A 25133-nucleotide genomic window follows, 5' to 3' on the forward strand; every position below is an offset into this window, starting at 1 on the left:
TGCTTCTAAAACCTAGGTCAAATCATACCACACCTCCATTTACAATGCTCCAACAGCTTTCTGTCTCACTGGGAGGAAGAGCCAACGCCCTTACCTTGGCCTCCACGGTTCTGAATGATCACCCCCTCCTTCCATCGGTGGACTCACCTTCTCCCGCTCACACTGCTTTTTGCTACAGTGGCCTCCTCACTGTATCTCAAATAAGCCAATCATCTCCCACGCAAGGGCCTTTGCCCCTGCGGCTCCCTCTGCCTGGAATGCTCTTCCCCCACATTCCTACATTACACAGACCCCATGTTTCATTCTCTTTCATTTCCTAGGTCTCTGGTCCAATGTCATTCCAGTAAGAGGGGCTTCTCTTGTCACACCACATTAAATAGTAAGCCAGACCCTGAAGGTACACATTTTCCTGCTTTGCTGACCTCCAGGATGCATATCACCAGTGAGCATGCTATATATTTACTTGTTTACTGGTTTATTGTCTCCCCCACTAGATTGCAAAGCTCCTAAGAACAGGGAATGAATGAATGAATTTATAGGCTGTATCATAAACCAATCAGCTCCTACATGTTACTTCCTTTTAACAGTGCCATGGGCTTGTTTCTCCAACAAAACTAATTTGTCAGGCTGCCGGGGTGGTTCAGGGTTAAAGCCTCTGCCTTCGGCTCAGGTCATGATCCCAGGGTCCTGGGATCCAGTCCTGCATCAGGCTCTCGCTCCGCAGAGAGCCTGCTTCCTCCTTTCTCTCTGCCTGCCTCTCTGCCTACTTGTGATCTCTGTCTGTCAAATAAATAAATAAAACCTAAAAAAAAAAACCAAAAAAACTAATTTGTCAAAAAGAGAAGCCATAGTTCTATTTCTATAACCTGCACAACCCAGCACAGCGCTGAGCACACAGAAACAAACATACTAAGGAAAATAAATTGCATAGGATAATTTCAGAGCAGAAGTGTATATGAAATCAAGCTCTGCCTTCCCACTCCCTTTTTTTAAAGGTGAAGAATAAGCCCAGAAAAGATGGTGGACTTCAACTATGTATGACATGATAGACAAAGGCTGCAGTTGTGAACCCTGTAACAGCGGCACAACGTCAGTTTACAGAACAGTTACATCCTTATCCACAGAGGTTTGAAAACTGATGACTCATTTTATTCATCCCATAAAATGTTAAGCAATTAACCTTCTCTTTATGACAACTAAATAAGACACCAAACCAAGATACCTCCTGGATGCCTGTGTCTCTCTCTCTTTAAAAAAAATAATAAATTAAAAAAATATTTATTTATTTTAGAGAGAGAGCAAGCACATGAGTGGGGGGAGGGGCACAAGGAGGATGAGAGAGAGAATCTTCCAGAAGACACCTCACTGTGCATGGAGCCTGACCAGGGGCTCAATCTCACGAACCATGAGATCATGACCTGAACCTAAACGAAGAGTCAGACGCTTAACCGACTGAACCACCCAGGCGCCCCAGGCCTCTATGCTTTTGTATCTGCTATATTCCCTCTGATCTGATACTCTGATATAGAATAATCTGGCTTCCTGGCAAGTACCTATTCATCTTTTAAATTATTGCTTAGAAGGGTGCCTAGGTGGATCAGTAGGTTAAGTGTCTGCCTTTGGCTCATGTCACGATCCCAGGGTCTGGGATGGAGCCCCACATGGGACTCCCTGCTCTTTGGGGAGTCTGCTTCTCCCTCTATGTCTCCCCCACCACTCCCGCCCACCACAGAGGGCATGTGCGCACGTGAGCTCTCTCTCTCTCTTTCAAATAAATAAATTCATGTTTTAAAAAAAGATTTAAATTCTTTCTCAGGTAGAGGCACCTGTGTGGCTTAGTCAGTTTAAGCGTTGGTCTCTTGCTTTCAGCTCAGGTCATGATCTCAGGATGGTGGGATCAAGTCCTGTGTAGGGCTCCAAGCCAAGTGTGGAGCCTGCTTAAGATTCTGTGTTCTTCTCCCTTTCCCTCTCCTCCCCACTCCTGCACTCTCTCTCATAAACAAACAAACAAGCAAACAAACTCTTGCTCAGGCATCAAGCACTTCTGGTGAGCCCACCCATCCCAGCCAGAATTAAATACTCTCTCCCTCATGAAAATTCTGTATATCGTGTAAATGCTTATATTTTTGCACAGAACCACATTATTTCAACCGTTCTTCTTTATACGGTGATAAACTCTTGTGTGGCAGTGATGCTGTCTTAATAATTTTTGCATTCCTTAACTCTAATGTATAGTAAGTGAAGTAAATAATATATTTATTTCCTCTATCAGCTAAAATGCTAACTTCTCAAGCAAATAAAATAGCTCTGTGATGGGTTACTTAAACTTCTGAAGGATCTTTTGATACCCACAGAAATCCTATGTTATTGAAATGAGAAGGCTAAATTATATAAAAGTCAAGCCTGTCCAAGTTAATCTATGATTTTATTTTATTTAAAGATTTTATTTATTTATTTGTCAGAGAGAGAGACAGACAGACAGACAGAGAGCACAAGCAGGGGGAGCGGCCGACAGAGGGTGAAGGAGGCTCTCCACTAAGCAGGGAGTCCGATGCAGGGCTTGATCCCACAACCCTGGGATTATGACCTGAGCAGAAGGCAGACACTTAAATAGCTGAGCCACCCAGGTGTCCCTAATCTGTAATTTTAACAAAATGCAAATCAATCATGAAGTCGATGTGTTTATTCCAAAATTCACCTGAATAAATAAAGACATTGGACAACATAAGAAAATTCATATGAATTTTAAAAGAATGCTGTAAAATTACAGAAGAAATATTGTATGGCTACCACAGAATGGAAATGCAAAACAAACAAATAGACAAACAAAAAAAACCCCAAAACCCTCAGATTTAAAAGAATTTAGTATAAAGTAGCACTTCAAATGTAGTGAGACCCATATCTCACCTTTTATGCCAGAAATAAATTCCAATTCAACATAGATTTAATTGTAAAATATGAAAATATAAAAGCCCTAGAAGTAAATGTGGCTGAATATTTTTATAATATCAAGGGGGAAGAAAGCTTTTCTATATTGTCCCACTTTTCATTTCGAACAATTCCAAATTCAGAGAAAAGTGTGGAGAGAACACTGCAATGAACACCCTTATATACTTCCCGCCTACCGCTAGCAACTGTAAACATTCTACCATTTGCTTTTTATCCTTCTGTCCTTCCATTTTTCTTTTCATTGAATCATTTGAAACTACACTGCAGACATCATGACACTTCACCCCTAAACACTTCCACCGTGATCTCCTAAGGCATTCTTCTACAACAGCATTATCACATCCAAGAAAAACAGTATTTTCAAAATATCATATAGCAGATACCCCGTATTAAAATTTTCCCCAATGCCTCCAAAAATCTATGTATTTTTAATCACCAGGATCCAATCAGTGTTAAATACTGGGTACATAAGGCACAACCTCAAACAACCTTGATCAATGAGATTGAGATGCTGATAGAGGTTGTCTATGTAACCATTTTAAAAAAGGAGGTTGGGGCACCTGGGTGGCTCAGTTGGTTAGGCGTCTGCCTTTGGTTCAGGTCAGGATCTCAGGGTCCTGGGATGAGTCCCGTATTGGGCTCAGTGGAGAGCCTGCTTCTCTGCTTCTCCCTCTCCCTCCATAACCCCCTACCACAAGTGCTCTCTCTCTCTCAAGTAAATATTTTTTAAGTAATTAATTAATTTAAAAAAGCAGCAGTACAGCTCTAAATTCCTATATTTTTTAAAACACAGGCCCCATGGAAGCTGGGCCTTCTTTTTTTTTTAATTTTATTTATTTGTCAGAGAGAGAGAGAGAGAGCACAAGCGCATAAGCAGGCAGAGAGAGAAGCCGGCTCCCTGCCGAGCAAGGAGCCCCATGCGGGACTCGATCCCAGGATGCTGGGATCATGACCTGAGCCGAAGGCAGTGGCTTAACCAACTGAGTCACCCAGGAGCCCTAAATTCCTATATTTTATACAGTATGTGATTTCAAATGTAAAGGTGTAACTAAGTTGAAAAATTCTGTATTTTGTTTTTTTTGCTGCCTTTTTTTTTTTTAAGTAGGCTACATGCCCAATGTGGGGCTTGAACTCATGAACTGAGATCAAGAGTCATGTGCTGTACCCGACTGAGGCAGCCAGGTGCCCCAAATTATGTATTTTCTATTTCATCTATATTTGAAGTATTTATTTAAGGAAAGAAAAAGAAGAGGTTTTTAGAAATAGTCATTGACTGTAAAGAGCCCCTGATGTTCAGGCATACACAATACAATAATATGTACATGGGACCATTTTTATTAAAAATATTAAATGATATTGTCCATATTCGTGCATACACATATATATTTGCTGTGTATACAACAAATTGCTATAAATAACTATATCTGAAGAAAGAGTTATAGAAAACTTTCTTTTTCTATAGCAAGTATCTCTAATGCCTTAACAATAAACATATTTTACTTTTATGATCAGAGCACACAAAAAGAAAAAAATGTGCATATCCTTAAACCCAGCAATTTGTCTCCTAGGAATGTATTCAAAAGAAAAAATTGCAAATAAAATTAAAAAAAGAAATAAATAATTGCAAATATACATAAACATCTAGCTTCCGAGATAATGATTCTTAATGTTTATTCAGAAATAATCCCATGCCAGGGACTAGTCTAATGACTTTACATATTTTAACTTATTTAATTCCTTACTAAAATCCAACAAGATAAAACTGGTTTTTGTGGTTTTTTTTTTTTTAACCCAAATTAAAGATTAGAAAATCACGGAGAAGATAAATAACTTGGCTGGGGTTACTTAGCTTTGAAGTGGCAGAGTCAGGATTTGAACCTGGGTCAGGGTCCCCTAGGTTTGGAAATTTGCAAGGAGGACTGGCAGGACTCAGCAGGTAGTTGGGCTCGTGACTAGGACTTACTCCAGGGAGAGGAAACAAAGAAGGGAAAGGACCCACGGGACAGGCCAGAGGAAACAAGCCAGATGCAAGCTTCTGAACAGTGCAGTCATATACGGAATAACCTCAATTCCTCTAGCAACAGGTTGGGACAACACAGGCATGGCGGTGTAGAAGAGGGAAGCTCACTAGAGACTCGGTGGGCAGGTCTTTATTGGGGCCTGGGCCCATAGGCACCTAACAAAAGTCCAGACTTTCAGAAGGAAAGCAGGGGTTCTGCATCACAAGCTTCAGTGTTCACATGGACAGTTTCAGTCCAGGGAGCCAGGCCTATCCGTCAGGGTGCTGGAAACCATCCTGAAGTCCAAGTTCCCAGAAGCCAGCCAAGTGTCAACCTTGCAAGCAGCCTTTCTAAGGATAGCCGTCCCAGGCCTGCTACGTTCACTTTTTTTTGCACAGTCCCTTCCATTTAATCCAGAGTCTGTGCTCTTAACAACTCTCCTTTGCCTCCCTTCTGTTTGCACTAGCAAAGGCCCGATGGGAAAACCTTCAATGTTGAGCACAAGCAGCCTAGGGAAATAAATTATCATATAGCCACACAATGGCATCCTGTGCGTTCTCTAAAACCATGTGCCAGAAGTATTAAGTGATAAAGTGGAATAATATATGTTAAGAATATAATTCTTAATTTTTTGTATAGAAACAAAAATTACCCGGATGCAAACACCTAGATAAGCAGGAAAGGTTTTGGAAAATTTTTCCTCAAATCTCTGGTTAAGGGTGGTGCTATTTGAGTGGGTATGATTTTTATGTCTTTTATGTCCTTTTCTTGACTGTCCCTATATTTTTAATTTTGTTCTGATGTGCATGTACTGTTTTTTGCTTTGGTAATTTTTTTTAAAAATCACTTTGAAAAAAATCACATATATTCTTAAAATCATTTTAGTTAAAATTGCTTATACGAAAAGGTTCTTCTGTTTCTAGGACAATTCTTTCAATAATTATTAATCTAGCACACATACTTCTTTAATATATACTCATTTCTCTCCCATAATGCTGTTAAGCACTGGGCTTAATCTGAAGGTGGTACCATAAGACAGTTCATATTTTTACTAAACACCAAAGTGTCCATCCACCATTTTGTAATAACACATCAAACTTTAATTTTAAGCATTTATTACTAAAAAAATCAAATAACCGAAATTAGAAAGAAATAGTATAATGATCCTCTATGTTCCTAAGAACCCAGTTTTAACAATTAGCAATTCATGCTCAGTCTAGTTTCATCGACCATCATCGATCCACTTCTCTGGCTATCCTCAGTTATTCTGAAACAAATCCCAGATACCCTATTTCATTGGTAAATATTTCAGTATATATTCCTAAAGATAAGGACTCTTTTAAGGGAAAAAACCCTACAATTCCATTATCCTAACTGAAAAAATTAATCATTTCTTATCAAATAGCTGATCAGAGTCCAAATTTCCCCTCACGCCTGGACTTTTTTTTTTTAATCACAATTCATACCACTACACAGCTATCAGAAACCCTATGTAACTTTGTTATACAAAACTTTGGACTTTGGTGAAAGTCCAAAACACTGACAATATCAAATGTTGGTGTGGATGTAGAGCAACAGGAACGCTCTGGGGCATTGCTCTTGGGAACGCAAAATGGTACAAGCGTCTGGGAACACAGTTCAGCAGTTTCTTACAAAACGAAACATATCCTTAAACCACACAAGCCATCAGTCACTCTCTTTGGCATTCATCCACATGAGCTGGAAAGTTACGTTCACATGAAAACCTGTACACAAATGTTGCCGGCAGCTTTATTCATAATTGCCAAAACCTGAAAGCAATCAAGATGTTGAATGGGTGAGTGGACACACAAACTGTGGTCCATCCAGACCATGGAATATTATTCAGTGCTAAGAAAGAAATGAGCTATGAAACCACAAAAAGACAGGGAGGAACCTTAACGCACATTGTGAGTAGAAGAAGCCAGGCTATATACTGTCTGATTCCAACTATATGACATTCTAGAAAAGGCAGGTCTATGAAGACAGTAAAAAGATCAGTGGTTGCTAGATGTTCTGAAGGAGAGAGGGAAGGATGACTTAGGTGGAGCACAGGGTATTTTTTGAGGCAGTAAAACTACTCTGTGATACTCTAGTGGTAGACATACATCATTAGGTTTTGTCAAGACCCACGTAATATCCAACACAGAGAGTGAACCCTAATATAAACTTAGGACTCTAGTTAATAATAATGGCTCTATATTGGTTCACCAATTGTAACAAATGTACCACACTAATGCAAGTTATTAATGACTAGGGGGAAGAGGGGTATACAGGAACTTTCTGTACTTTCCACTCATTTTTTGGTAAAACCTAAAGCTGCTTTAAAAAATAAAGTTTATTCATTTGGGAAAAAATCATGATCCAAATAATTATCTCAAACTCAAAGCAGCAACACCACAACACAGATACAACCGTCTCGGGGCTATCAGGACCATCAGCCCTTTCCTCCTTCTTTCTTGTTAAAGAACTCCCTGGATGTAACTCTGACAGAGAGCCACACCTTTCTTAGCCCAGGTGAGAATCTTAATGACGCAGTCCAAGCCAATCGTGGTGATTCCATTTACCTTGGTAGCCACAGGGTTAGTGATGCTATGTGACCCAGTTATGGCCAACAACACAAGGAGAGGTCTGCTGGTGGGAGGGATGGGGAAAGTTCTCTTGCCCTTAAAGGGACGTGCTGAATGAGATGCTCTCCTTCCACTGGACATTGTCCTCTCAGCTCAAGATCACAGAACTTCAGCAGCCATCTTGAGACAGCAAGGGGGGCTAGCCAGAGGGCCACACCAACACATTCAGGATGGTAGCCCAGAAAGACAGAAAGAACCTGGATTCTTCATAGCACCACTGTGCTCTCACATTAAATAACCTTTGAATCACCTACTTTTTCTTTTGTTATACAACATAGTCTATGCTGCTTTAGTGTGGAAGTCCAGCTGAATCAGATATGATCTGACCTGGTAGCTGTTCTCTTGCTCCTCTTAAAAGACTCGGAGGGGTTTGAAGTGGCGGGGGGGTGGGAGGTTGGGGTACCAGGTGGTGGGTATTATAGAGGGCACGGATTGCATGGAGCACTGGGTGTGGTGAAAAAATAATGAATACTGTTATGCTGAAAAGAAACAAATTTAATTAAAAAAAAAATAAAAGACTCGAGGCGCCTGGGTGGCTCAGTGGGTTAAAGCCTCTGTTTTCAGCTCAGGTCATGATCCCCGGGTCCTGGGATCGAGCCCCGCATCAGGCTCTCTGCTGGGCAGGGAGACTGCTTCCTCCTCTCTCTCTGCCTGCCTCTCTGCCTACTTGTGATCTCTGTCTGTCAAATAAATAAATAAAATCTTAAAAAAAGAAAAAAAGTAAAAGACTCAGGGGGCGCCTGGGTGGCTCAGATGGTTATGTACCTGCCTTCAGCTGGGGTCATGATCTCCAGGTCCTGGGAGTAAGCTGCATGTCTGGGCTCCCTGCTCAGCTGGGAGTCTGCTTCTCCCTCTCCTCCTGCCTCTCTCCCTGCCTTTGCTCTCTCTGTCTCTCAAATGAATTAAAAAACAAACAAACAAACAAACAAAAACTTAAAAAAAAAAAAGAAAAGACTCAGGTTCAGGGACATTATGCTATCTTGTCCAAGGATGTATAGATTAAAAGTAGGGAGCTGGAATGTAATTCAGGCCTGTTGTCTCCACAGAACTTGTTTGTTTTTGTTTTTGTTTTCCCGTCTATACCTCTTTGCCTCCAGAAGATGCTAGGCACCCAATCTTCAGAGAGGCCAACATTTCAGGATTCAGAAAAGCAAAGGTTTCTTCCAAGAAGTAACTATAAACTGTGAAAGATAATCTTGGAAATCCTTCCTTGAATTATAGAAAACACATTTTTGTCCTCAACAGGGCTTAACTTAACTATGAATAACCCTGCTACAGTCTAAATGAAATAAGACTGAGATATGATAATTAGCACCATAAAACCCTAGACACAAAAATTCCCATTGTCTGTACTTGCTTCAGCCACTGACTCATTAGTGACCTCTGAGTGTATGAGAGCTTCATTATCTACCCACCACCTTCCCTGGGAGCTTGGCATAAATAATAAAAAAGTCATCATTGGCCTTCAAGTTTCTGAAGTTCACAATATGTGTGAAAGAAAGGCCTAGGAAGACCTACCTACCTATTTGCATAACCTAATGCTTCCCTTGGCTGCACAAGTCTAGGAGTAGAAATGGGCTCATGTTCACAGCATTAGATGGTATTTTTCAGGCTCATTGTAACTCGACTTTCATCCCTACTGCAAAGTTCCCTCCCATTTATTTCTGGGATCCCAGGAGTGCGGCAGCTTCCAAGTTCTCGAAGCAAGAACTTCGTGCACTAACAGCATGTGCTCCTTATGTTGTGTTTGCAAAGCTCCCTCGGGAAGCCCAACTGCCACAGCCTACACCTCCACCTTTCACTCAACTGCACGAGGAGGCTCCCCATCACCACTGCTCCCCACTCTTGCTGTCCTGGTCACTGGAACTACTCTGCAGGCCAGGCCTGCCATGCACCCAGTGCTGCTGGGGCCATGGCTTCTGTGCCTCACGGTGTCACAGGACCTCCTCCCCACCCCCTCACCCCCCGCCATAAGCCTCCTACCAAGGACACCCACGTCTGGCTTATATTTCCACCATCCCCAAAGCTGCCTCCTTGGTTTGATGACTACATCAAAAATTGTCTTTGTAGCTGGATCAGTGTTGAGAGAGATGCTGGGAAAGATAATCAGCATAGCTTAACCCTGCTTGCTTCTGAGAGCTGGCATTCTGGATCATGCTTTCACTTTCTTTGTACATTTCTACATTGTGTTTTGAGCTAATGAGCCTTCATAATTTCCAGGAAAAGAGTGTCATTTTTCTTGCCAAAAACTATTTGTTACCCAACATAATAATATAAGTGGTTTTATGGGCCCTATACTGAATGTAACAGGGGACAAGATTTTCCTTGCCTTAGAGGAGCTTAGATTGCTTTATTGAAGAAATAATACCTAGTATCTGTTTTATACATGACACCCTTCAAGCTTTCCATATTCTAATGAAGGGGGGGAAACCTCAACTTTTTGTTATTTAAGTTTATTTATTTATGTTTTTAAAGTAATCTCTACACCCAACGTGGGGCTTGAACTCATGACCAGGAGATCAAGAGTCATGTGTTCTTCCCAACTGAGCCAGGCAGGCATCCCCAAATCTCAACTTCCTTCAATAAGCCAAGGGCCAAGTTGCAAAACAGTGGCTAGGTTCACGCAAAGAAAACCAAGAGAAATGTGAACACGGGGAGAGAGTCGAGGAGGGAGTAAAGGAATTTCAAAACTATTATCGGAAGTAAAGGCAGATGGCAGGTATACTGGTCTCCAACACCATTCCAGTGATGAAAGGTGGTAAGAAAAATCCAAGGAAGGATCTGTGAAGACAGAAAGCAGATCAGTGGTTGCCTGGAGCTGGGGACAAAACAGGGATTGCCTGGGAGGGCACAAGAGAGCTTTCTGGAATGACAGAAATGTTCTCCAATTCGGTTGTGGTGGATGGCTGTCACTCAGTCAATTTACTAAAGACCCCGGACCGCATCTTTTAAATGAGTGAATTTGATGATGTGTAAATTATACTTCAGTAAAGCCGTTTTTTGTTTTTAAGTCTAGGGAGATAAACGGATGAGTCTTCAAGATTCTATGTATTATTTCTGAACTAAAAAGAGTCAGGTCCTCACTCGGAATCAATTAGCATGACTGAAGCCTGGGGGAAGCTTTGGCTGCCAGGAACAGAGCCCAGAAAAGACGCAGGCTTTGAAGAAGGGATAAAGGGGGAAAAAAGAGAGGCATCACCCACACTCAGGACAGGCTTGCTTCCTGAATGTGCTGCTAGCCGGCCCAGCCACTGGAGTCCCACTCAAAGCAGCCACAGAGCACTGCCAGACAGGAGACACAAACAGCCCCCGGCGGCATAAGGCAAGCATCTCGCAGAAACACAAATGCGGGGCCGCAGAGGACCCCGAAGAGAGAAAAGGCACATCCTGTTGTGAGATCAAGAAAGGCTTTGTGAAGGACGTGCTCCTGGGAGCCGTTCCTGTTGCAATGAATAGCATTCCGTCAATGTCCAGAGTGGCAGCGGGGGGCAGGGGGTACGGGGGGAGGGGGCAGGCGAGGGAGGCGCCTGGCATGAACATGCGCATCCCCGACCAGTGAGGCTGAAGCTGGGCCTGCGTCTTTGTGTGCCAGGGTGAACAAAGGCTTGATTGTGAAAAAGCCCTGAGTGTGTTCAGAGAGTAAGCCACACTGTGGCCTAGGGCTGGAGCTCCAGGCACAAGCAGGGAACCATGATAAGGCGGCAGGGAGGTCGCCTGGAATCCAGGCAAGGAGTTTGCCAGGGCTCCTCACCCTGAGGAGAGCGCCCGAAGGTGCTGGAACAGAGAAGTGAGGAGAGCTGCGGTTGACCAGATGACTGCAGTGATACAATGCTTGCTCCCTCACCATACCACCTACTACCATTTCACAGATCACCGATTCACCAAAATCACCAAGGCCCCCCTTTTGAGAAGACAAAACAAGGCCTTGGGACAAGATGAACACGGTTAGTGGGTCGGTTAGTGGGTAGGCCTGTCTCCTGACCCATGGGACACTTCTGCTCCCGCTAGTCGGGCTGTCTTTCTCGGAAGGGTCAGATGTGTCTGTTCCAAACCCTTGTATGGCAGTCGCACTGGTGGTTTTATTTACATCACTTAATTATTATGGAGACCAATAAAATATGAACCCAGAGAGAGAGAGGTATTGTTTCTTCAAAAGCCACACCGAATGCTTTCCAAAACTCCCTGGAGGTGAATGGCTCACAATTGCCTGATGCAGCTATAAAAGGGAATGTCTGTAAACATGGGAGAGGATTCTCCACACAGCTCTCTTCCAAGGTATCTAAGCTCTTGCTCCCCTCCCCTCAACAAAAAAAAATAAAATAAAGAAACTAAAACTGAAAATCATGGAAGGCATATTACGCGCGTGAAAAGATGTGCAAGAGTTCCAAGGAATAGGTCGGCTCTAAGAAAATGCCCTGGCCCTGGAACCAGAGATCAGGGAATTGAATAGACCCTTGTATGTTTTCAGTGAAAACAACATGTTTCAAGTATACATGTTGCTTTTTTTTTTTTTTTTAAGGATTGACTGATTTAACCAACTTTGCCCATGAATGGACCCAAACCCATCCCAGTTCCACAGGCCAAGAACATACAGCAGGCATTCACAGCAACGCAACTCCCACCAGGAGGCCTCTGTACTCCAGGTAGGCAATGCTAGGCTGGCCTGGCTCAGGGGAAGCCAGAGGACATGATAAGAAGTCGACAGATGCAGCAGGAAAAGACAATTCCACGTTGAAGGGAAAGAAGCTACCCAGGAGCCCGCCAGGATTTATCTGTGCAGCAGGGAATGGCCCCGCCATTGGGGGAGCCCAGATTCTGCTCGGGAAGCAGGGAAGCGACTCTGCGACAAGGGTGGTGAGTTTGACGGAGACAAATGTGGTGGGAGCTGAACCCTGAAATCAAGGAGAGCAGGGACTCCCACTGCTTTCTTAACTGCTGCATCCCCAGAACCTAGAAAGACACCTGGACCACAGTAGACAGTCTAAATATTTGTTGGAGGAACAGATGCATGGGCACACGTGCAGGGCATCCATGAGACATTGTCAGCGAACCGCTGGAGGGAGATTTCTGGAATGTAGGGTGCACGTCGGGGCACAGGTGCAGGCTGGGGAGTCATCAAGCACCTTGTCTAACTCATAATCCTAGGGCCCGGAATAGTGTGGAGGGAGACAAGAGGAAATAGACCTAAGTGACGGTCTTTGACCCTAATAGAAACCCCATTCAGGGCTGAAGAGGACTTTAATGAGATCCTAATCCCATCATCCTGCAATAGTTCCAGGAGAGAGTGGCTGGTCTAGAATAAATACCTCGGCAACAGTAACAGGGAAATCTCGATTTCCTGGGGCAACACACTTCTTTGCTATTAGAACATTCTTCCATATATTAAGTAAAAAACCTGGCCTGAATTTTACCACTTGGAACCAAAGAGGAGAAGTTTCATTCTACCCAAAATAAGGAACTGGATCACAGTGGGCAAGTGACAGTACCTTTAGAAGGGGAAAAAAACAACAAATAAACCTGTCATCTCAGGAAAGGGAATCCGAAAGACTCTGGGCAAGAAGCCTGAGTGAAAGGCAGATTTAAAAATTTTAATTCCCGTAATTCCTAAGTAGGCAATTCTGTTATGGAAGATGGTTTGAGGAGAAAATCCCATTTTATAAAAACATCTACATTTCCGGTTCTGCTCTGGGTTCCTCATAGATACCGTTTTATTTCCTGAGATGGTTGTTCGTGATGCAGGCAAGAAAACAGACTCCGGGAGGCTAAGCAGCTTGTCCATAGTCACACGTGATGCCTCTCCAAGGCGGGCTTCTGAGCCCCCGTGACTCACAGATGCCAGCTGTAGAAGAAGGGGGAGGGTCCAAAACTACTAGTGTCAAAGTAATTATTGGATGCCCTGGGGGCTCAGTCAGTTAAGTGTCTGCCTTTGGCTCAGGTTATGGTCCCAGGGTCCTGGGATCGAGGCGTGCATCCCGCTCCCTGCTCAGCCGGACGCCTGCTTCTCCCTCTCTCTCTGCAGCTCCCCTGCAGCTCCCCTCCTCATGCTCTCTCTCTCTTTCTCAAATAAATAAAATCTTTAAAAAGAAAGAAAGAAAGAAAGAACAGTTATTCATGACATGCCCCAGCAAACCTGAGGGCATGTCCAACCCGAAAAATGGGACATGTAGCCTTGGATGAATGAAGTTGGCAGAATATATATATAAATGGCCTAGAAAGCTGACCCTAAAAAGGAGCGGAGGTTGGTTGCAAATGGTGAAGACAGAAGCCACCAGGCTGTTCCTGCTGCTCTGCCTGAAATTCTGTCCTCTCATGCACGTACACCCCCAAATGGTCTCTGCCCTGCAAAAGGGAGGGCAAACCTAAGTGCGAGGAAATGGAAGTCTAAGAAAATCCAAGGAGTTTAAGTGTCCTGGCCCCAGGGGAATAGTACAACCCCAAATGCTGAGATAACTTGGGAATGAGATCCGGAGTGGCCGTCAGTATTCAACTGAGAAATGACGAAACAGTGGCAGGGAGAAGCCAACCCGCAGAGGGGCAGCTCTCCAGGATGGAATGATCTTCGAAATACACCTGCTCAGAGATGAAACACGGTGCAGAACGCTGGGTCTGTGTGTGCCACCATTTGTGGAGACAGGGGGGTGCGGCGGGGGAGGACGGACATTCGCTTCTGTACACAGTGGGTACCCCTGGAAGGGGACCAGACTATAGGAGGCCACCGCATCCCAGTGAGCAGGGTGGCTGGGCAAAGGGGTGAGGGGCAAAACTCCTCACTGTGCTTTCCCCAGTTTGAATTGCATGACGAAACAGTGGCAGGGAGATGCCAACCCGCAGAGGGGCAGCTCTCCAGGATGGAATGATCTTCGAAATACACCTGCTCAGAGATGAAACACGGTGCAGAACGCTGGGTCTGTGTGTGCCACCATTTGTGGAGACAGGGGGGTGCGGCGGGGGAGGACGGACATTCGCTTCCGTACACAGTGGGTACCCCTGGAAGGGGACCAGACTATAGGAGGCCACCGCATCCCAGTGAGCAGGGTGGCTGGGCAAAGGGGTGAGGGGCAAAACTCCTCACTGTGCTTTCCCCAGTTTGAATTGCATGAACTGTATTACGTGTTCAAAAACACAAATAAATAAAAATATAAATAAATAAATAAGTTAATGAATATTTCACCTGGTGAAACACTAGTTTGGTAGAACAGATGTGTAGAGGGATGGCTTGTAAGGGCCTTAAGAGGACGCCCAGAAATCTCCTGGAGTCTGTACAGACTAACTAGGAAAACTCACAGAGAATCAGCCATACTGCTATAGGACTCTCTCCATTTGCTTTGTTTCTTTATTATTATTATTATTTTTAAAATTTTCCAGGTAATCTCTGCACCCAACATGGGGCTTAAACTCACGACCCCAAGATCAAGCATTGCAAGCTCTTCCGATGGAGCCAGCCAGGCGCCCCTCCACTTGCTTTCATTTCAAAATCCACAGACTTGAATACTGCCTAGGGCGGGAGTGGTGGTGATGGCAGATTACTCTGCTTATGGTCACAAAGGTGTGGTGTGGCAGGAAAGTCCCCCCGTGTCTCCTCTTAGGGTCTTGCTGCCACCCCACTGACTGTGCACAAGCCTTGTTTTCTGCTTCTCTGGCATCAACTTCATACGCTGCTCCTAATGTAATTCCCTGCACACAGACTGTCAAAGATATGTTGATTTAACCGATTATGAATCTCTTGATTTAATGTTCCAAAACTAATTCCTCCAGCATAAAACCACCACAACTGGGCTGTCTTTGGGGATGGATCAAATAAGGATAAATATCCCATCCAATGGCATTAAGAAAATCGGGGCAATGTTCTGTTGCGGGGAGCTACCAACGGAGCACACTCTAGTCTATTTGTACTGTAATCGGCTTGGGAAAAAGTCTTGCCACAGTACAAAACTAATTTCTGATATGGAAATCAATATGCGAACAAGGACAATTCACCAGCAAGTTCAGGCATCCAAACACACTTTTGGGGAGAAAGAACACAAGGCTGAAAATCTACTGTGTGTTGGCAGCCAGGAAAAGCAGCATAAGAGAATAGAGCTGATCATGTTTTCCACTGAGCCACTTGAACATTTCAGAAGGTCACGGCCAAGTTCAAGGACTGGAACTTTAATGTTCCATGAATTCAGTGGAAAGACCTCCAGTTTCCCTTCCATCCAACGTGATGATTACACAGACCCAGAAAAGTGGAACTTTCTTCTGGAACATAAAACTTGTCCCACCATGGGACCCCCTCTCTTTCCTTCCCTTTTCTGCTCTTCCATAATGAGGCCTGGGGAATTGGTAGCAGGCCACCCCGTTCCAACCGTGAACCAGCTCGAGCTAAAGGAACAACGCCCATGGTCACTCTCTTTGAAGAATAAATTAACGCAGACATTCAGAAGAGGCAGCTGACCCCCATAAAAGGGCTTTAGTCCCAGTGTTTGAGCAGAAAGGACAGTCACAGTGGAAAATATCCTCACCCTGCACCTTCAGCCCTATAACCGTACAGTGCCTGAATTTTCATGATGACCCTGCCATCTTACTCGGTGCATCGCCCACTTCTCAGTTAACAGACACTGACTGGTTATGAACACCAACATCCGGCACTGATGACATCCCATCCCTGCTCCTGGAGCTTACTGAACTGAACTCTAACAGTATTCTTTCCTGGTGCGGGCATCACTTGGTTTAAGTGAGCTAAAACTTAATGGGAACGTAGTGGTTTGGATTAAATCGTACAGAGAGAGTATAAATTTATGAATTGTTTTAAGCATAATAAAGAATATTAACCCACTGAGTGGTAGTGGGATGTCCAGCCATACTATATTTGCTTTACATCAGGACTTTGTTGATTTTATAATATTGAATCCCTTGTTCCCTTCGGATTCCTAAAGGAGACTTTTTTTTTTTTTTTTAGACGTTTCAGCCCCAGAAAGGGTTGTGTGTTTCATTAATAGCTGGCTTCTTTTCATTTTTGTCCCCATGAATCAGGTTTCCCTCTTGCTTCTGGCTGCTAAGAAACTTAGTGCCAAGATCGCAGCCTCCCGCAGGGCACTTGGGACAATCGTGTCATCTGCACGTGGGGAGTGGCAGCTTTTAACCAGCCAGTCCATTTCTTCTAAGTTGTCAAATTCACGTGTGCCGTGGTGCGCAGCATTCCTTTCGATCCTTCTCGAGTCTGCAAGGCATGTAGTGATAATCCTGTTTTGTTCCATCGGGTCATTTGTATTTCCTCTTTTCTTCATTGTGGGTTTTGCTGGAGGTTTGTCAACTTCATCGATTGTTTTAAGAACCAGCTTTTTGTAGGCAGTGTGCCTGGGTGGCTCTGTCAGTTAAGTATCTGACTTTTTTTTTTTTAAAGATTCTATTTATTTATTTGACAGACAGATCACAAGTAGGCAGAGAGGCAGGCAGGAAGAGAGAGGACGCGAAGCAGGCTCTCTGAGAGCCCGATGTGGGGCTCGATCCCAGGACCCTGGGATCATGACCTGAGCCGAAGGCAGAGGCTTTAACCCACTGAGCCACCCAGGTGCCCCAACTGTCTGACTCTTGATTTGATTTTGGCTCAGGTCTTGATCTCAGGGTGCTGATTTCAAGCCCTGAGTTGGGCTCCACGCAGGCTGTAGAGCCTACTTTAAAAAAAAAAAAAAAAGAACCAGCTCTTTGTCTACTTTTTCTCTACAGTTTTTCTGTTTCTAATTGTATTGATATTCTTCTCTTATCTCTATTGTTTGTCTGTAAAATAAAGCAAATCTTACCCATCTCATAGAGTTATGAGATTTAGATGAAATGATACGTAGAACCTAGAGCAGAACCTGGAATATGGATATTTTTATAAAATGTGATTCACACACAAATATCTTCCTTAATAGAATCCCCTACTTAGGGATGATAGCAGTTAAAGGAAAAAAAAATCTGCAGTGTCTGGACTAGCTTGCTCAGGGTTTCAGGTTTTGCTTTCCTTTTTCCCCTCCGAATTATACTTGACTCCATGTTATGTCTAGATGTACATATACAGCTGACCCTCAAATAACATGGTTATACTTAGTTATAGGGCTAGAAGCACTCACCACCTGCACGATCGAAAATCTGTGTGTCAGTTGTGACTCCCCCCAAAACTTAATGATTGCTGTTGGCCAGAAGCCTTACTGATAACAGAAACAGTCAATCAGCACATACTTTGTATGTTATTATGTATTACATACTGCATTCTTGCAATGAAGTAAGCTAGGGAGAAGCAAATGGTATTAAGAAAATCATAAGAAGGGCACCTAGGTAGCTCAGTCGGTCAAGCGTCCGACTTTTGGTTTCGGCTCAGGTTGTGATCTCAGGGTCGTGCAACTGACCCCGAGTCGGGGCTCCACACTCAGTGCACAGTCTGGTTGAGATTCTCTCTCCCCCTCTCCTTTTGCCATCTCTCCCTACTCATGCACTCTCTCTCTCTCAAATAAACAAATTTTTTAAAAAATCACAAGAGGAAATACATTTATAGTACTGTACTGTATTTATATTAAAAAAATCTGCATATAAGCAGATGGCAGAGTTCAAACCTGTGTTCAAGGGTCAGCTGTATACAACCTTGAGAGTCCCAAGAAATCTAAATAAAAGAATCTAGAACTAGCGAGTTCAGCAAGTTCACAATATACAAGATAAACATACAGGGTGCCTGGGTGGCTCAGTTGGTTAAGCAACCGCCTTCGGCTCAGGTCACGGTCCCGGAGTCCCGGGATCGAGTCCCACATCAGGCTTCCAGCTCCATGGGGAATCGGCTTCTCCCTCTGACCTTCTCGCCTCTCGTGCTCTCTCTCACTGTCTCTCTCTCAAATAAATAAATAAAAATCTTTTAAAAAAAAACAAGATAAACATACAAAAATCAATCGCACCTCATTACTGTAGCAATGACTACCACAATTAAAAATACAGTCATATGGGCGCCTGGGTGGCTCAGTGGGTTAAGCCGCTGCCTTCAGCTCAGGTCATGAGCCCAGGGTCCTGGGATGGAGCCCCACATCGGACTCTCTGCTCAGCAGGGAGCCTGCTTCCCCCTCTCTCTCTGCTTGCTGCTCATCCTACTTGTGATCTCTGTCTGTCAAATTAAATTTTAAAAATCTTAAAAAAAAAAAAGGTCAATTGAACTTCATCAAAATGAAAGAGTTTTGGTCTGTGAGAGACCCTGTTATGAGGATAAAAAGACCAAGTGGAGATCGGGAGAAAATATTTGCAAACCACATACACAACAAAGAACTAGTATCTAGAATTTTACAATAATGAACTCACAGGACTCAGGAGGAAAAAAAATCTAGCACTCCAACCGGGAAAAGAGTGAGTGACATGAACAAAATATTTCACTGAAGATTTTTCTAGTACTATAAGCACATGAAAAGATGTTCAGTATCACTGCCATCAGGGAAATGCAAATTAAAACTATAATGAGGGGCACCTGGGAGCTGAGGCGGTTAAGCATCTGCCTTCACCTCAGGTCATGATTCCAGGGTTCTGGCATCAAGTCCTGCATCGGGCTCCCTGCTCAGCGGGGTCAGGGATCATTAAACTGTGGCATATCCATACCATGAAATACCATGAAAAAATTTAAAAGGAACAAACGTTTGACGCACACAACAACCCTGATTAATGTCCAGAGTATTATTCTGCATGTAAATAGCCAGTCCCCAAGGCTTAGAGGCTGTATGATTCTGTTTCTATAATGTTCTTGAAATAACAAAGTTGTAGAAACAGAATAGATTAGTTGTCTAGATTAAGAAGGGGATGGGAGGAGGGGCAGCTGGGTGGCTCAGTGGGTTGAGCCTCTGCTTTCGGCTCAGGTCATGATCTCAGAGTCCTGGGATCGAGCCCCGCATTGGGCTCTCCGCTTGGTGGGAGCCTGCTTCCCGCCTGCTCTCTGCCTACTTATGTTGTCTCTCTCTGTCAAATAAATGAAGTAGAAGCAGAAGCAGAAGCAGAAGCAGAAGCAGAAGAAGAAGATGGGAGGAGGGGTGCCTGTGGCTCAGCTGGTTAAGCGACTGCCTTCAGCTCAGGTCATGATCTCGGAGTCCCTGGATTGAGTCCCAGGTTCGAGTCCTGCATCTGACTCCCCACTCAGCAGAGAGTCTGCTTCTCCCTCTGACCCTCTCCCCTCTCATGCTCTCTCTCACTCTCTCAAATAAATACATAAAATTTTAAAAAGGGGGGGAATGGGGACACATTCAGGGAACTGAATGTGGCTACATGGGAGGGATCCTTGTGGTGATGGAAATAGCCTATAACCAGACTGTACTGATGTCAGTATCCTGGTTGTGATATTTTACTGTTGTTTTACAAGATGTTATCACTGGGGGAATCTGGTTAAATGGTACAGGGGAATCTTTCTCTATTATTTCTTACAACTGCAGGTGAATCTTCAATTATTGTAAAATTAACAGTTTATTTTCAAAACATGAAATTCATTTTCCACTTTTATATTGACTTTAATTTACATCTTGGTGAAAACTTACATAAAAATATACACTTTGAATATCATTACTTTTTTTAGTTTTTGAGGAGGATTGTAAACCACAAAGTGATAAAAATTAGAACACACTAACGTGGAACACAGGAAAAAAAAGCCAAGAAAAAAAAAAGAACAAACTTTGCCACATAAAATTCAATCATTCCTGATAAAAACAATGAAAAGGAGCAAGAAAACTATTTTCATCAAACCTACAAACTAATGGGTCATCTGAAATCCTGGACTTTTTGTATTCTTTACTAGGATATTTCATTACTGATCAGAACAGTAGGAATAAACAGTGGGAATACATTTGTGTTCTTGACCCAGGTCTTGCTAATGTCAGGGTGTGCCTGCCCTGCCCATTCTCCTTTCTTAGGGCAGGCCAGCCTCTTGGAGATGAAAAAACTGTTTATAATGATCTGAGCCCAGAAGCTTACTCTGTTTTACTTAGCAACATAAAAACAGTCTTTACACAATGTGACCGTACACTGAATTTTCTACGAATGCAACTAACCAGCACACTGATGGAAGAAGACAGCACTTTACATGGCTCGGTTTACCCTGCACTGCCAGCATTAGAGAGAGTCATTGGTGTCAGCACTGCGTGGGTGTTTAAACCCCCCTTACTCAGACCTGTTTATATACACCCCGCCTCCAGCATTTACAGACTGAAAACAACATGGCATTTGGTTAGAAGTTCTTTTCCTTTTATTTTTCCTGTACCTTATAGGTAGGGCGTGATACTGATCTTTTTTCAGTAATGCATATAGGTAAGTTATAGTATGAGTGGATTTCATATCAGGTTGCATTATACAATACTCGTTGATTAAAAAGTGCAAGCGGGTCCAGCAAGGTGGACCTCCAGAAAGCACTCTGGTGTTCCTTTCTCCTTGACGGAATTCCACTCGCAAAGCTGTGCATGGGAAATAAAGTGGGGGCCCGGGAGACACTAACAAGAGCAACAAAGCCAGGACCAGCTAACAGCACAAGCTGTGAGCAAGCAAGAGGGTGAAACTAGCGCCACCTTCTGGCAGAGATGAAAACAACAACACAACACCAAAACAAACCAAAAAAACCCCCCAAAATGGCAAAACTTACTTCAGGCTCTAGTACCCGCCCCACTCTCACCCTGACCCATGCAAAAACGTTCTTCCTTCTTCCCTTAACTGGGCATAAAAGATATGACCTTACACTTCAGTGGTATCCTCTACAAGGAATCCCCCCCCTTTTTTTTTTCCAATTCTGGACAAACACAGACTTCCTTCTGTACAGAATGAACCTAGAAAAAAAATCACTGGGTGTATATGGAACGTTTTGGAAGTTCATAAAAGGGGAACCACCAGAGAAACCCAGGTAAACATGAACCTGTAAAACAAAGTTATTGGAAGAAACAGGAAATTTTAGAAAATCTCTAACTTGAATCCCCAAATTCAAGGAGCTTTTGTAGCTTCAGAGGTAGAGCAAGGAGTCATGAAGGAGAAGCAATTTGAGATCAGAGAAATTAGGCTAATGATTAAAAACACAATATGTGAAGTAAAGAAACACACAATAAACATACTAGGTGGTAAACGGTTAGAAATCAGAAGATCGGGGCCACTTGGGTGGTTCAGTCAGTTAAGTCTCCAACTCCTGGTTTCAACTCAGGTCATGGTATCAGGGTCCTGGGATCCAGCCCCCCTTCAGGCTCCACACTCAGTGCAGTGTGCTTGAAATTCTCTCTCCCTCTGCCCTTCCTGCTTGTGCAGGCTCTCTCATTCTCAAATAAATAAATAAATCTTAGGGGGAAAAAAGAAATCAGAAGATGAATGAAAAGTCACCTAAAGAATCGAAGAAAATATATAATGTGGAAGACATACCCAGAAGACCAAACATAGACACATGTGATTCTCCTGAGGGGAGAGTCCAGAGTGAAAAGAAAAGCAACAATAAAAGTGTTAACAGGCGGAACGCCTGGGTCGTGCAGTTGGTTGAGAGCTGCCTTCAGCTCAGGTCATGATCCCAGCGTCCTGGTATCGAGTCCCACATCGGGCTCCTTGCCTGGCAGGGAGCCTGCTTCTCCCTCTGCCTCTGCCTACCTCTCTGTCTGCCTGTGCTCACTCTCGCTCCTCTCTCTCTGACAAATAAATAAATAAAAATAAAATCTTTAAAAAAAAAGTGTAACAGGCCACTGGGAGGGTATTTAATCAACCTGCCACCAATCCTATTAAGAACTCTGAGCAAAACAAGGCGGCAAAAACTGAATGTGCACACATCATCTCCAGCAATCTTTCTGTGTACTATTTAATGGCAAAGGCAGTCACAGTAAAATGAGAACAAGGACATCGCTAGCATTTAATACAACTTGGGTTGCCCGCACAATACAGCAGAAAACAGAAATAAAAGATGTAACCCCTGGACATCAGTCACCATCAGGGAAATGCAAACCTAAACTGTGGTGAGATATCACCAGTCAGAGTGGATGAAATCGACAACACAAGAAACCACAGGTGTTGGCGAGGGTCTGGAGAAAAAGGAACCCTCTGCACGGCTGGTGGGGATGTGAACTGGTGCAGCCACTGTGGAAAACAGTATAGAAGTTCCTCAAAAAGTTAAAAATAGAGCTACCTGAAGATCTAGGTATCATACTGGGTATTTATTATTCAAAAGGATATAGGTACCATTATCTATGTTTAGAGCAGCATTATCTACAATAGCCCACTATGGAAGTAGCCCATGTGTCCCCTGACAGATGAATACATAATGAAGATGTGGTATAGGGGCACCTGCGTGGCTCAGTCAGTTAAGCCACTGCCTTCGGCTCAGGTCATGATCCCAGGGTCCTGGGATCGAGTCCTGCATCAGGCTTCTTGTCCAGCAGGGAGCCTGCTTCTCTTTCTGTCTCTGCCTGCCACTCTGCCTGCCCTTGCTCTCTCTATGACAAATACATAAATAAATAATTTTTTTAAATCTTAAAAAAAAAGATGCAGTATATATATACAATGGAATATTCCTCAGCCATAAGAAAGAAGGAAATCTTGCCATTTGCAGTGACAGGGATGGAGCTAGAGGGTATAAGGCTAAGTGAAATAAGTCAGAGAAAAACAAATGCCATACGATTTCAGTCATATGTGGAAAATTTAAGAAGTGAAACAAACAAAAGGAGAAAAAAAGAGAGAGAGGCAAACCAAGAAACAGACTCTTAACTCTAGTGAATGGACTGGCGGTCACCAGAGGTGGGGGGAGTGGGGAGGATGGGGGATGGGGGTAAGAGGAGACAGAGTAAGTGGACAGTTATCGTGATGAGCCCAGAGTTGCTGACTTACTGTATTGTACACCTGAAACTATATAATGCTGTATGTTAACTACACTGGAATTAAAATTAAAAACTTAACAAAAAAGGTACAATCTTTTGTACCTTTGGAGTACATGGAGGAGACAAAAAGCATTGTTATCTGAAGCTGATACAATCATCCACTTGGAAAACATATGAAAATCAATGGGAACCCGTTCATTGAAGGAAACTACTGGCATCAGTAAGGGAGGGAAGGAATTACAAATTAAATGTTAGGAAAGTACGTATTTAAAAAATACAATGAGGGGTGCCTGGGTGGCTCGGTCAGCTAAGCGTCTGACCCCTGGGTTCAGCTCAGGTCATGATCCCAGGGTTGTGAGATCGAGCCCCACATCAGGCTCCACACTCAGTGGGAAGTCTGCTTGAGGATTCTTTCTCTCCCTCTCCTTCTGCTCCTCCCCCCAACTCCCCTGCATGTCTCTCTCTCTCAAATAAATGAATAAATCTTTTAAAAAAAATACGAGTGTTCACGTCAGCAGCACACAATCTAAAATGGGAATGACACAGAGGTTAGTATGGAAGATAACATACAAATTTATGAAGCATTCCATATTTTAAAAAATGACTGGGGGGGCACCTAGTTGGCACAGTCAGTACAGCATGCCCCTCCTGATTTTGGGATCATGGGTTCAAGTCCCCCCTTATGCCTACAGCTTACTTAAAAAAAAAAAAAAAAAAAAAAAACGACTACGGAATCTCATCCACATAGTAATAAAAGTATAAAGCCTTGACATAAACTCAACAGCGAGAGGAGGAAAAAGAAGAGAAGAAGACCAGACTTTACAGAAAGAAAAAAAGGAGCACTCAGAAAAATGGAGAGAGCCACATTTCTGAATGGAAAGAGTATAAAAATGTCAGTATTATTGGGGGAGATGCAGGGAGAGGTCCCCCCTCTGAGAATCACAGAAAAGGAGGACTCAGAATGGGGCGGCAAAGCCCAAGCCAGCTCTCCACCTTTGCATCTCTGTGCAAACTCAGAGAAAAACCTTTGCCCCACGCCCAAGTCCTGACTGACCACACAGTCCCGGGACGTACAGTGCCACGGAACCACCACAGGGTACCATCAAGCTAAAATAAGAATCCAGGACTTCATTGACATGAGTACCAAGTTCAAAACCTCCTCCACCGTGGGGTTACCCCAGGCACTGCCAGAAGTGAAAACACATTCCTGGCTCCTCGATGATGGGGGGATAAAGCGAATGAGGTGCTTATGTCCAGTAGAATGTGACTCAGCCTTTAAAAGGCAGGACATTTTACACAGGGTACAACATGGACGAACCCTGAAGACACACTAAGTGAAGTGAGCCGGTCACGGAAGGACACATGCCGTATGAATTACTTACGTGGGTTATGGAAGAGAGCCAGAGTCTTCTCTACATGGAAGCAGAGTAGAACGGTGGCAGGGGGTGGGATGGGCAGAGGGGGGCTGGGAGTTGCTGTTCAGTGGGTGCAGGGTTCCAGAGATCTGCCCTACAACATTGTGCATGCTTAACGATTTGGGAAGGTGGTCCATCTCATGTGAAGTGTTCTTACCAAAGAAAAAAAATGAATTAAATGTAGAAAAAGATAAATGAAAATGCTGAATCTAAAATGTTAACTTTTTTTATCCACAAAATGTATTCATCAATAAATGATCCATGTAATATTACAAAAAAAAAAAAAAGCAAAAGAAAGAAATAGGAAAAAAGAATGAAACC

Source organism: Neovison vison, chromosome 5 (genome assembly GCF_020171115.1).
Source record: "Neovison vison isolate M4711 chromosome 5, ASM_NN_V1, whole genome shotgun sequence".
Lineage (NCBI taxonomy): Eukaryota > Metazoa > Chordata > Mammalia > Carnivora > Mustelidae > Neogale > Neogale vison.